The sequence below is a fragment of the Lathamus discolor genome, chromosome 9 (genome assembly GCF_037157495.1).
Source record: "Lathamus discolor isolate bLatDis1 chromosome 9, bLatDis1.hap1, whole genome shotgun sequence".
In the NCBI taxonomy this organism is placed as follows: Eukaryota; Metazoa; Chordata; class Aves; order Psittaciformes; family Psittacidae; genus Lathamus; species Lathamus discolor.
Window position 1 is genome coordinate 23,586,511 of NC_088892.1, and position 13,951 is coordinate 23,600,461.

Below are 13,951 nucleotides of genomic sequence, written 5' to 3' on the forward strand. Positions count from 1 at the left end.
GCACCGCGCTGTTACGGCACCTCCTTGAAATCGGGGGCTAAATACACATCTCTGTCCCTGCGAGTGGTGCCCGGGCCTGCCGGGAAAGCGAATCTGTGGACTAGGCTGCGTGTGTTCTGGTCTGTGAGCCCCCCGTCAGCTGTGGTACAGCGGAAGTCCTGTCACTGTAAAATGTTTGGCAGATAATACCCTTTAGGGAACTAGAAACCCGCACTAATGCTGTGTGCCTGGCAGGCTAGGAAAGGTAGATACATTTGGGGTTATGCACACGAAAGCTCTACACCTTGATGCGGTTCAAGTGCCATTGTTCCTATAGGCAGATGGCAAAGCAGCCTCAGGCCTCCTGCTGGGCTCAGGGGTCCATCAGCTGCACCAGAGGAGCCTTGCTTTCAGGACGTGACACTCGCTATGCTGGTAAGTGACCAGTTCAAACAGGCTGAAATGCAAGCGAATTTGCCCAGAGCTGGGTGTTCCACTGGTACCGGTACTTGTGGTAGCAAACATTTAATGAGAACCACATGCTGAGCAGACCTCAGTATTTCAAACAAGCCAGTTTCCCCTCCCTGGCTGCATTACACTATGTTCCTCCAGATGAACTGAACCTCATGTCAGCAAAGCACTTTAGCTCAAGGTACCAAAGACGAGCTTCAGCAAGGGCACAATCGCACCAGACACACCAAAGAGCGTGAGGAGGAGAAGCCCCTCCGTAAGAAAGAAGGGTAGCTGTGGCTTTGGGGTTTTAAAGAGACCCTCAGCAGCTGCAGGGAAACACCTGCATGCCCTGGGGTTCTAACCATAGGATCACAGAACGGTTTTGGCTGGAAGGAACCTTTAAAGGTCACCTAGTCCAACCCCTCCCCTGCAACGAGCAGGGACATCTCCAACTACATCGGGGGGCTCAGAACCACATCCAGCCTGGCCTCGGATGTCTCCAGGGACGGTGCATCCACCACCTCTCCGGGCAACCTGTGCCGGTGCTTTACCACCCTCATTACAGAAAAATAATGGGACTGACCTGCAGTGCCCGGCTCTCCCTCCCTCCGGCCCTTGCCTTCTCCTCAGCAGTGCAGCTCCTCTGCTGCAGAGCTGGGATCCCCTCAGGAAAATCAACTCTGAGCCCTGAAACTGCCCCACGAGTCTCCGCCCACACAAGCGGGTCAGGATAGCAACGCTTTGTCAAGCTGTCGCGCACATCACCTAGACGGAAGACATCGTAAACAAGGACAACACACTGGGAGTACTCTGGTGGACTCCCATCGGGTTGGAAAGACTGCATGGGTTCTAATTCAACAAAGACAATACCAAGAGCTGTAAACTCTGCTGGCAGTACCCCAACGTCAAGAGGAAACTGGGGAGCTGCATTGTTACAACATCCAACAGGATGATGAGAAAAATAGTGGTAATTCCCCGCAGAGCTGCTGCAAAACAGCCTGCAAGCAAACCGATTGCTGCTTAGGCAAAAAGCAATGCAATGGTCTCAAATCAGGAAAGCAAATCAAGCTGAGATTTCCTGTGACAATGCTTTCAATTACATGAATGCACTTGACTGGAAGGGAAAAAAACTTCTTGATTTAAGTGCGCAAGCAAGTTGAACAAAATAATTCCCTCCTTGTTCAAGCAGAGGATGTGGTTTTGCTCCGATTTACTGGCCCCAGGTGTTTCTATAGGAGGATCTAGATCTGTCCAGCTGTTGAAGGGACACTCTGCATTTATGCCAATGTAAGAGGAAACAAAGTCCTGCATCCAGATCTTGGGCCCCAACTCCAGAGGGACGTGGAGCCGCGCAAGTGAGCCAGAGGAAACCATGGAGATGCTGAGAGGGCTGGAGCACCTCTGCTCCGCAGCCAGGCTGAGAGAGATGGGGCTTGTTCGGCCTGGAGAATAACAGGTTCCTTAAGGGGGGAAACCTTAGAGCAGCTCCAGTGCCTACAGGGGCCACAAGAAACCTGGAGAGGGGCTTTGGACAAGGGCGTGTAGGGACAGGCGAAGGGGGAATGGCTTTAACCTGCCAGAGGGGAGACTGAGACGGGCTCTCAGGCAGAAGTTCTTCCCTGTGAGGGTGCTGAGGCGCTGGCACGGGGTGCCCAGAAAAGCTGTGGCTGCCCCATCCCTGGCAGTGTTCAAGGCCAGGTTGGACAGAGGGGCTTGGAGCAACCTGCTCTAGTGGAAGGTGTCCCTGCCCAAGGCAGGGGGTTGGAACTGGATGAGCTTTAAGGTCCCTTCCAACCCAAACCATACCACGACATTTTTCCATCCCTGGTGATAGGCAGGAAGGTGTCAAGTCCCCCGCTCCCCATCCCTCTCTGGGGATCAGCACTCACTGTAGGGGCAGCTCTCCAGCGCACAGGGCAATTCTCCTTTTGGAGACAGCCTCCTGGAAGGATGCAGCCATTTCATCCTGTTTCAGGGAAACACCTCTCCATGTGCTATCATCACAACCGGCCACAAACTTCCCCTTTGTTGGGGGAAGAGAGGCAAACTGATGTGTTTGACTCCTGGAAAAGCTCTGGGGTGTGATGAGAAACATCCTGCACACAGGAAAAAAAAAAAAAAAAAAAATCAAGTAGTTTTGGGAAGGCCTGGCAAACTGCTGGACCTCGAGAAGAGCTTCACAGAAACTGCACTTTCCTGTTACTGTCAATCATTTGGGCTATACAGGCTGAGATACCAGAACATTGGTGTTACTGCAGATAAAGACTGTGAAGGTAGCATTTTACCCTGGCTGCTCTCCTCAGCCAAAACCACTGCAGCAAGCTGGGTTAATGCGTGGATTCACATGCTGCCAGCAGCAATGCAGCCTCTGCTGCTGCACCTTTCTCTGCACAGTCACCCCAGCTCTAAACCTGGCTCCCACCCACATTTGCCTAGGGGCTCTTGTGCCTCTCAACACTCCCTCATGTTGTCTAGGCCTGAGGCTGCATTGAAGGTGCTGCTCAAATGCTAGAAACACCAGATGAAGGGACAACACTTGCAAGGGAGGCTCTTTAAGTAATACTTAAAAAACTAGTGCTCTGACCACTTTTAATTTTCTTGCAATGCACAAATGAGCACACCGGGGCAAGCTCTCCTCATTAAATTTCAGTGTGACAGAGCAGAATCTCACAGTGTTTGTCTTAAGTGATTCTCTTTTAATAGTAAAAATACATCGTTACTTTTACTGTTAAGCAGGTATCCTGCTTGTATAGGTTTACTAGATTATTTTCCATGATAGATAAAATAACCAACTAGAACAGTCAACAATGAGTAGTAACCTCCAGGTCTGTCACCTATGTCAACTGCAGCTGGATATTATCTCTACCCTTTTCTTTATACAGCACTTCTGATTTTGGCAGAATAATGTTTTAAAATACATTGAGACATTGGTTAGCCAAATGCTTCCCTATGATTCTACGATACAACGTTAGGTACAATGACCTACCTCCTTTCGCTAGGCGAAACTCCAGGGTAATGGATATTTCGTAGTATCAGAATTAGCAGTGGAATTCAGAACGCTCTTTAGCCAGGCCCTGAAATATTTAACATGAAATAAGATACAACCTCCCCTACCTCGACTTCCAGACAATAACCCAGAAAGGACTGCTTCAGGGAAGCTTACTCTTGCCTACAGATAACAGCAAAAAAAGCATCTGAAGAAAATAACATAATTTTTCAAACCCTTTTTTTGCTCCCCCAAACACATTTTCTTGCTACTTTCTGTTGCCGGGTTTCCTTTTATAGAGAGCAATGATTTATGGGAGAACTCCTGACTTTCAACCAGCTGTAGCCACTGCTGAGATCAGGGAACAAACCTGACCTCAGTTAGGCAGGGAGTAATCTGCTTTCAATCCCTCCCCCCCCGCCCCCCGCCCCCCCCCCCCCTTAAATGAACACAGTATATTTGAGAGTATTTTTCTTGTATAAAAAAACCAACACAATCAGCAGAAGGATATGAGGGGAAACGACAAAAAATGAACAAACTAAGTGCTCAAAGGCAAAAAATGAGCACTTTTCCACCAACAAATCCTAGTCTAGTGAGTGTATGTGTTATATTTATTAAGTAAAACAGTACAGAAATGACTTGATGATTACGCTGAAGCTGACTGAAGTTTCTCCATCTATTTTCACCTTCCACTTGTGCTGCTAGAATCACACAAACTTGCTCTAAGGTTAAAGAGCTGAGAGCACAGTGTCCCAGAACATTTCCTCTCTTAGTTGTGCACAGTGTTTGATTCATAACCCAGATCTTGTCTAAAGAGTCAGCTTCTGTCTGATTTCTGTTGGTGTCAGTTCAAATCCTACCGCTGCAATAGGAAGTAAAAGAATTCTCTGGACTCCACCTCCAGAAGGCAGAGTCTTAAACGCCTGAAGCACACCTCCTCTGACCCTGAGACACACTCATTAATTCCGGGTGCCTCAGAGGTTAGACAACATTTAAACCAGCCTGGCAGTGGTGGACGGTTAGAGACAGCAGGCCCTCCAGCTCCAGCTCCTCCAGCTGAAACCAAGAAGTTTTGGGGAGGCGGTGGAAGACAAAGGGACAGTTTCCCTCAGCTGTGGGGTGTCTGGAGGTTTGCACAGGGACAGGGGAATTAGCTTCAGGTACCACAGATCTGACACAGTCTCAGAATCCAGACCCAGATAGTCAGAGATGACACGCTGCAGGCTGTCTTGTGCCAGTGGGATTGTTTTAAATATGCTGCCCTTTTAAGAGAAAGCAGTGAAGCTCTTGTGAAAACCACAAGTGATGACATTTGTCGTGGTTCATTCCACAGCCTCAGGTCAGCATTCAAGAAAATTCAGTGACCTGAATGTAAACAGGTCTACAAAAGATGCACAGAGTTTTTCGTCTCAGTTCTGGGGCCCTCAAGGAGGGGGCATACACAGACAGAGAGAAAAATGCCTCTCCTTATCTTCATCAGGACTTAGTTATCACCTTCTGCTTCCCCATTGTGAAGGCTGAACACAGAGCAAGTAGATTTCCAGGAACACAAGCGTTTTTCACTCTCATCACTACTGCGACTGCATTATGTCCCCTTACACACACACTAGTAGCCTTGCAGAAAAAGTATAAAGAGAATTTTGCCTACTTCTATGACTGCCATATGCAGAGAAGATTTACCAAGGCAGAAACTGTAACAAGATCGTGACTGAATCTCCTGAATATCTATTAACGGATACCAAGTTTAAAGGGCACTCACTAAACGCTAACCATGTTTGCCTGAGCTGCAGGTACACCCTGAAGTCTCTCTGGAATCCAGTACGAGAAACAGTGAGGTCAGATCTGGGTATTCCTTTAATATGGTTGTAACAATGCCACGTGCCTGTTAAAAAACAATCAAGATCAAGTGTTTCTGAAGAGTGCAAAGACAAGGCTGGGGTTGTTCTAAACCTTGACTGTGAAGTGTTTTGCCCTCAGCATGTCAAGTAAGCGAAACCCAAAAACACATTACTGCAAGACTAGTCAGCTATAACATCACATCTATAGAAAAGCAAGATCAGTGCAAGTGAATGCAGACTAAGCACACCGTGATTAGATAGTTCAGGTTGCTACATCTGGTGCCAAGTACCAGCACAGATGGATTCTTACTAAATTTCGCTGCCATTTAAGCCCTTCTCACTTAACCATGTTTAAACCTAGGCACTAGCTATTCCAGCTACAGCATCTAATTGATGTAATCACTTACTTTCAGTGCCCAAAATTAAGCAATACGTAACTCAGCACATAACTCATTAAGCACATAACTCAGGAGCCTTAAGAACTGGTTTGACACGCTCTGCTCTACCACTGTGGAGTACTTAAGTACTAAAGGATACTTGCCACAGTACCACAACCACATGGAAGTACTCCATCACCTCCTGATACATACAGACCTTGTGAGGACTGTTAACGTAAGGCTTGCAGAACTGCTTGAAGTAACTCCACTGATTGGGTTTGTATCTGTAGGAAGCCTGAACGTCAGCGTAGGTCACAAACCTGCCTGGGCTCTCTGAGACACAAAGCTGCAAGAAAAGAAGGGTTTGAAATACCATAACTTCAACATGCACACTCTGTGCTTAAAGACAACGCCATCTTTGGGCGACAGTGTCGTGGTTTAAACCCAGTCAGCCATAAATCAGCCATGCAGTCTCTCTCTCACTTTCTCCCTTTTCTTCCCCCTGCTCCCAGAGGGACGGGAAGGAGAATCGAAAGAATATAACTCTCACGGGTTGAGATAAGAACAGTTTAGTAACTAAGGTATAACACAAATCACTGCTGCTACCACCAACAATAATGATAAAGGAAATAACAAGGGAAGAGCATACAACACCTCACCACTCACCAATCGAAAACTCACCTCATCCAGCCTGACCAAACACCTATCGATACCTTGTCCAACCACGCAGTGAACTAGCCCTTCTGGGTAACTCTCAGGTACATCCTGGGCATGACTTGCTGTGGAATGGAATACTTCTTTGGTTGGTTTGGGTCAGGTGTCCTGTCTCTGCTTCCTCCTGGCTTCCCCTCCTCCCTGGCAAAGCATGAGGCTCAGAAAGTCCTTGCTCAGACTAAACATCTGAGCAGTAACTAAAGACATCGGTGTTATCAGTGCTGTGCCCAGGCCAAAAGTCAAAAACACAGCACTGCACCAGCTACTAAGAAGCAGCAAAAAATGACTGCTACTGCTGAACCCAGGACAGACAGACACGCTCTGCAGTTAAAAAGAATGCTATCTTTATACAACCTATGAAATTAAGCCACTGCAAACTGCTGTTGCAGTTAAACAGTAAGCTGGGGTACCAAATGTCTGCCAGAGAGTTCTGAAATTGAAACCTAAAAGGACATAAGTAAAGAAAGAAAAGGAAGGGGCCTGCTGGACACCTGCACAGGCAACGCATGGCCAGAAGCCTGTCCACAGAGCACCAGGACAGTCTAGAAACAAGAGACTTTCCCAGAAACTAGTCCTGGAACATTTTCAATTCATCCTCAAGTAACCTCCTGTGACACTACGCTCATTTTCAGCCGCACGCAGTGACCAGCCAGGTCAGACATATTCTGTCCTGTAGGGTGCTGGATGCACAGGCTGCGCACTGGGCCATCCACAGCTGTCTCATATATTAAAAGCACGAGGATTCAAAGGGCGTTTGTAAAGCTTTAACGAGACAAACTCCGTTTCATCTTCAGACGGCATAATTTTTAGATGGAAGAAAATTCCGTGAGCAACCCTTAGACCAACTGCTGCCACATCTAAGGCCTTCAGCTCGACGGCCAGGGCAAATCAGCAGCAGAGCACATAAAGACTCTGCCTGTTCTCAACAGGTTGAGACTTTAAATCATTTTGCATAAACAGAGAAGCCCTAAAGCCACCCAGTCTGGTAGCTCGATGCGTCTCCTGCTACAAGCACCTCCCAAGACAGATTGAGATCTGGATCAGCTCCCTCACAATGCTGTCTCTGCATCTGGAATACTAAGCATTTATGAAGAAACCTGATGACTTTACTGCAGCAAGGCTGGTGTCCAAAGTGGGGGAAACCAGAAGAGCAGCAGCAGCAACTGAAGTCAACAGAAAGGCTGTGATGAGCTGGCTGGGGTCCCCCAGGGCACAACACAGTCTATTTGTAGAACAAAAGGAGCACAATGAGCCCTGCCCCTGCTGCTGCTGCTGCAGACCTCACTCGTTTCATGGAGAGAGAATTTCAGTCTCCAGATCTTTCAGCATCTTAATGCTACAGTGAACAGCCTCATTTCCAAACTAACTGCAAGCTTAGATCCGAGGAAATAAACAGGGGATTCCTTGGCTACTTTCTAAATGGCTATTTCCATCTTCCCCCCTTTCCCTACCAATGAAGGTACGGTGTGAATTAAGGGCCCTCCGGGTCACCCGCCCCCCTCCCCCCCCGGTTTATTTACTTCCCCCCAGTACCGAGCACGACGTGCTGCGGTATGTATGGAATACGCCTTTGGCTAGCCCAGGTCCGGCGTCCTGCCTCTGCTCCCTCCCGGCTTCTTGTGCCCCTCCTCACTGGCAGAGCACGAGGAACCGAGCAACCACTGAAACGTCAGTGCGTTACCAGCGTTATTCTCAGAGGAAAGGCAAAACTCAGCCCTGCACCAGATCCTAGGAAGAGAATTAACTCTGCTGCAGCTGAAACCAGGGCAAAAGGGGAGAGACAAGCACAGCGGCAGGGCGCAGGATGCCGGGTCAGGAGCCTCCGAGGCGCCTGAGATTCATCAACGGAGACGAAGGCAGAATCAAGCGCGCCAGGGGCTCCTCACCCGGCTCATCCCCAGCAGCCGCAACCCTGCCGCACTGGGCGCTGTGAAGCTTTCCGCGCCGGGCGGCCAGAGGGCAGGAGACGCCCCTCTGCGCCCGCCCGAGCGGGCCCGCCTCCCCGATAACCCCGGCCTCCCAGTGGGCTCGGACCTCACCTGCTGCCGCCGCTGCCGGGACCCGGACCCGGGCCCTGCCCGCCGCCATGCTGCTCCCGGCAGCTGCGCATGCGGCACCGAAACGGCGCGCGGAGGGACCGGGGCCGGCGCGCGAACGCCGGGCTGCGGCCACGAGCACCCCTCGAGCCCACCCGCACCCCAACGCGGGTCCCCCGCAGCCATTGTTCACCGGAAGCCAGCAGCCACCACGTGACCCCGGCCACTTCCGGGGACAGCAGCGGGGACAAACGCGGCGGCTCATTCGCGGAGGCGGGGCTGCAGTACCGAACTCCGGGCACAGGATGGCAGCAGCGAGAGCGCCGGGCGCCACACGGCGCCTCCCCCATACCCCCGCTGGACCGATTTTTGCGGGGATTTCCCCTCCCGGCATCCCCCCCGCCCCAACCCTTGCAGACCCAGAACGAAGGGGGTTGGAGTACTTTGGGGCCACCACAGCGGCTCCGGCTCCGCAAGCACAGCCCTTCATGGGAAGGTCTTTGTGGGGGAATCAGCCCCAAATCAGCTGTTACCCCCTTTCTTCAGAGGATTGCCCCCCAATCCTCTACTCACCTGCTCCTCTCTCGAATCACCGCACCCCAAACAACACCACCCACCCCCCACACTCCCGTTTTTATTCCCCGCTGAAGGGGGATAAATCCCATAATGCTCCGCGCTAAAAGTGGGAATAGATCCCATAATCCTCTACCGCTAGGGGAATATATCTCATGAACCTCCGCACTAGGGGGTATATCCCATGATCCTCTGCGGCAAAGGGACTATATGTCCTACTTACCGCAGAGGATTATGGGATATTCTCCCTGTCGCAAAGGCTCATGGGATATATCCCTCCTTTAGTGAGGAGGCTCATGGGATATACCCCCCTTTAGCTCGTCTCTAATCACTTGGCAACTGCTAATACGCGGGTTCGGGTCCAGAGTAGGACGAATTCTGGCCCCCCCCCCCCCGAACCCAGCAACCCTCCCACCCCCCCCCCCCCCAAACAGGTCCCAAGCGTTTGGGAACCCCCAAAGCCCCCCCACAAATGTTTGGGGTCCCTCCATCCCAAATAACACCAGCAGGCGGCTGCAGTGAAGGGGGTTTATTCCATTAGGGGGGGGTCCAATGTACCGTGGGGGGGCGGAGCGGAAACGGGGCGGGACTGAGAGATACTGACAGGCGCCTCAGCCAATCCGAGCCGTGGGGGGCAGAGCGGAAACGGGGTGGGACTGAGAGTGACTGACAGGGACTAAGCCAATGGGCGCAGTGGGGGGGCAGAGCGGAAACGGGGCGGGACTGAGAGTGCCTGACAGGCGCCTCAGCCAATGGGCGCCGTGGGGGGGGCAGAGCGGAAACGGGGCGGGACTGAGAGTGACTGACAGTCACCTCATCCAATGGGCGCCGTGGGGGGGCAGAGCGGAAACGGGGCGGGACTGAGAGTGACTGACAGGCACCTCATCCAATGGGCGCCGTGGGGGGGCAGAGCGGAAACGGCGCGGGACTGAGAGTGACTGGCAGTCGCCTCAGCCAATGGGCGCCGTGGGGGGGCGGAGAGGAAATGGGGCGGGACTGAGATTGACTGACAGGCAATTCAGCCAATGGGAGCCGTGGGGGGGGCGGAGTGGAAACGGGGCGGAAACAGGGCGGGACGGAGAGTGACTGACAGGCGCCTCAGCCAATGGGCGCCGTGGGGGGGCAGAGCGGAAACGGGGCGGGACTGAGAGTGACTGACAGGCGCCTCAGCCAATGGAAGACGTGGGGGGGCAGAGCGGATACGGGGCGGGACGGAGAGTGACTGACAGGCGCCTCAGCCAATGGGAGCCGTGGAGGGGCAGAGCGGAAGCGGGGCGGGACGGAGAGTGACTGACAGGCGCCTCAGCCAATGGGAGACATGGGGGGGCAGAGCGGAAACGGGGCGGGACGGAGAGTGACTGACAGGCGCCTCAGCCAATGGGAGCCGTGGAGGGGCGGCGCGGAAAAGGGGCGGGACGGAGAGTGACTGACAGGCGGCTCAGCCAATGGGAGACATGGGGGGGCAGAGCGGAAACGGGGCGGGACGGAGAGTGACTGACAGGCGCCTCAGCCAATGGGAGCCGTGGGGGGGCAGAGCGGAAGCGGGGCGGGACGGAGAGTGACTGACAGGCGCCTCAGCCAATGGGAGCCGTGGGGGGGGCAGAGCGGAAACGGGGCGGGACGGAGAGTGACTGACAGGCGCCTCAGCCAATGGGAGCCGTGGGGGGGCAGAGCGGAAGCGGGGCGGGACGGACAGTGACTGACAGGCGCCTCAGCCAATGGGAGCCTTGGGGGGGCAGAGTGGAAGCGGGGCGGGACGGAGAGTGACTGACAGGCGCCTCAGCCAATGGGAGCCGTGGGGGGGCGGCGCGGAAACGGGGCGGGACGGAGAGTGACTGCCAGGCGCTTCAGCCAATGGGAGCCGTGGGGGGGCAGCGCGGAAGCGGGGCGGGACGGAGAGTGACTGGCAGTCGCCTCAGCCAATGGGCGCCGTGGGGGGGCGGAGAGGAAACGGGGCGGGACTGAGATTGACTGACAGGCAATTCAGCCAATGGGAGCCGTTGGGGGGGCGGAGTGGAAACGGGGCGGAAACAGGGCGGGACTGAGAGTGACTGACAGGCGCCTCAGCCAATGGGCGCCGTGGGGGGGCAGAGCGGAAACGGGGCGGGACTGAGAGTGACTGACAGGCGCCTCAGCCAATGGGAGACGTGGGGGGCAGAGCGGAAGCGGGGCGGGACGGAGAGTGACTGACAGGCGCCTCAGCCAATGGGAGCCGTGGGGGGGCAGAGCGGAAGCGGGGCGGGACGGAGAGTGACTGACAGGCGCCTCAGCCAATGGGAGCCGTGGGGGGGCAGAGCGGAAACGGGGCGGGACGGAGAGTGACTGACAGGCACCTCAGCCAATGGGAGCCGTGGGGGGGCAGAGTGGAAGCGGGGCGGGACGGAGAGTGACTGACAGGCGCCTCAGCCAATGGGAGCCGTGGGGGGGCGGCGCGGAAACAGGGCGGGACGGAGAGTGACTGACAGGCGCCTCAGCCAATGGGAGCCGTGGGGGGGCAGAGCGGAAGCGGGGCGGGACGGAGAGTGACTGACAGGCGCCTCAGCCAGTGGGAGCCGTGGGGGGGCAGAGCGGAAGCGGGGCGGGACGGAGAGTGACTGACAGGCGCCTCAGCCAATGGGAGCCGTGGGGGGGCAGAGCGGAAGCGGGGCGGGACGGACAGTGACTGACAGGCGCCTCAGCCAATGGGAGCCGTGGGGGGGCAGAGTGGAAGCGGGGCGGGACGGAGAGTGACTGACAGGCGCCTCAGCCAATGGGAGCCGTTGGGGGGCAGAGTGGAAACGGGGCGGAAACGGGGAGGGACGGAGAGTGACTGACAGACGCCTCAGCCAATGGGAGCCGTGGGGGGGCGGCGCGGAAACGGGGCGGGACGGAGAGTGACTGACAGGCGCCTCAGCCAATGGGCGCCGTGGGGGGGCTGAGTGAAAGCGGGGCGGGACGGAGAGTGACTGACAGGCGCCTCAGCCAATGGGAGCCGTGGGGGGGCAGAGTGGAAGCGGGGCGGGACGGAGAGTGACTGACAGGCGCCTCAGCCAATGGGAGCCGTGGGGGGGCGGCGCGGAAACGGGGCGGGACGGAGAGTGACTGCCAGGCGGTTCAGCCAATGGGAGCCGTGGGGGGGCGGCGCGGAAGCGGGGCGGGACGGAGAGTGACTGACAGGCGCCTCAGCCAATGGGAGCCGTGGGGGGGCGGCGCGGAAACGGGGCGGGACGGAGAGTGACTGACAGGCGCCTCAGCCAATGGGAGCCGTGGGGGGGCGATGCTTAACTTGGCCACTCACGGCCACCCCTCCCTGTCTCCAACACCTGCAGTACCGCGTTTTGGCCACATGATGGCAGCAGCTAGCGCCGCACTGAGCCACTCAACTGCCCTCCCCATCTCCAACACCTGCAGTACCGAGTTTTGGCCACAGGATGGCAGCAGCTAGCGCCGCACTGAGCCACTCACCTGCCCCCCCATCTCCAACACCTGCAGTACCGCGTTTTGGCCACATGATGGCAGCAGCTAGCGCCGCACTGAGCCACTCACCTGCCCCCCCATCGCCAACACCTGCAGTACCGCGTTTTATCCACAGGATGGCAGCAGCGACCCGTGCCCAGTTTAGAAATAGACATAAATGGATTAAAACAGGTTAGAAACGAGGGAAAGCGGGTTAGAAACAGAAAAAAAATGGCTTAAAATGGGTAAGAAATGGGAAATAATGTGTTTGAAGTGGCAAAAAATTGGTTAGAAATGAAGAAAAATGGTTTAGAAAGGGCCAAATGGCTTAAAAGAGGATAGAATCGGACACAAAAGGGTTACAAAGGGCTAAAAATGGCATAAATGATGTTAGAAGTGGCAAAAAATGGGATAGAAATGGTCAAAACTGGCTTAAAACTGGTGACAAATGGGCAAAAATGCGTTAGAAAAAGAAAAATGTGGTTTAAACAGAGTCAGAAACGGGCCAAAAAGAGGCAGAAATGGAAAAAAATGGCATTAAACAGGTTAGAAGTGGCCAAAAAATGGGTTAGAAACGGCAAAAACAGTTTAGAAATTGCAAATAAAAGCTCAAAACGGCTTAGAAGTGGGCATAAAAGCGTTAAAATGGGTCAGAATTTGGCAAAAATGGGTTGGAAATGGCCAAAACCACTTCAGAAATACAAACACCCCCCCCCCCAACCAACATTAAAATGGGCTAGAAATGGGAAAAATGTGTTAAAAAAAAAAAAGCCAAAATGTCTTAAAATGGGTTAGAAATTACAAAAAATGGCTCAAAACGGGTTAGAAATGGTCAGAAATTGGTTAGAAGTGGCAAAAAAAGGCATAAAATGGGTTAGAAGTGGCCAAATTAGGGTTAGAGATGGCCAAAAATGGTTTAGAAATGGGGAAAAAAAAGTTCAAGATGGGTGAGAAATAGCCAAAAAATGGCTTAAACTGGTGAGAACAGGGCAAAAATGGGATAGAAATGGCCGTAAATGGCTCCTTCTTTCCCTCCCTCCTTCTTTCCTCTCCCTCCTTCCCTCTCTCCTTGCTTCCCTCCTTCCTTTTTTCCTTCCTTCCCTCCCTCCCTCCCTCCCCCCTTCCTTCCTTCGGAATGAGAGTGAATACAAGAGCAGAGGTTCTGAGACAATCTAATGGAAGAGAAGGTAAGAATACAGTTGAATATGGGGAAGAGAATAGAAGGGAAGAGGACCTAAGAGATTACTAGAGAAGAGCATCCAGGGGAAAAGAATACCAGGGAACGTAAGAGATCTAACAGAATCTAAGATTAGAGAGCTGAAGAGCACCTAAGAAGAGAATATAGGGGGAGAGAGTATCACTGAATAGAAGAGAATCTAAGATTACAAGAGTAGAGAAGAGAATCTAAGAGAAGCCAAGAGAGAAAAATTGAAGAGCATACAGGAAAAGGGAAGAGAAAATTAGAGAATCTAAGAAAAGGAAATGAAGAGACTGTAAGAGTATACCAGCAAATAAAACAGAAGGGAATCTAAGAGAACAATATGTAAGCAAATATAGAAG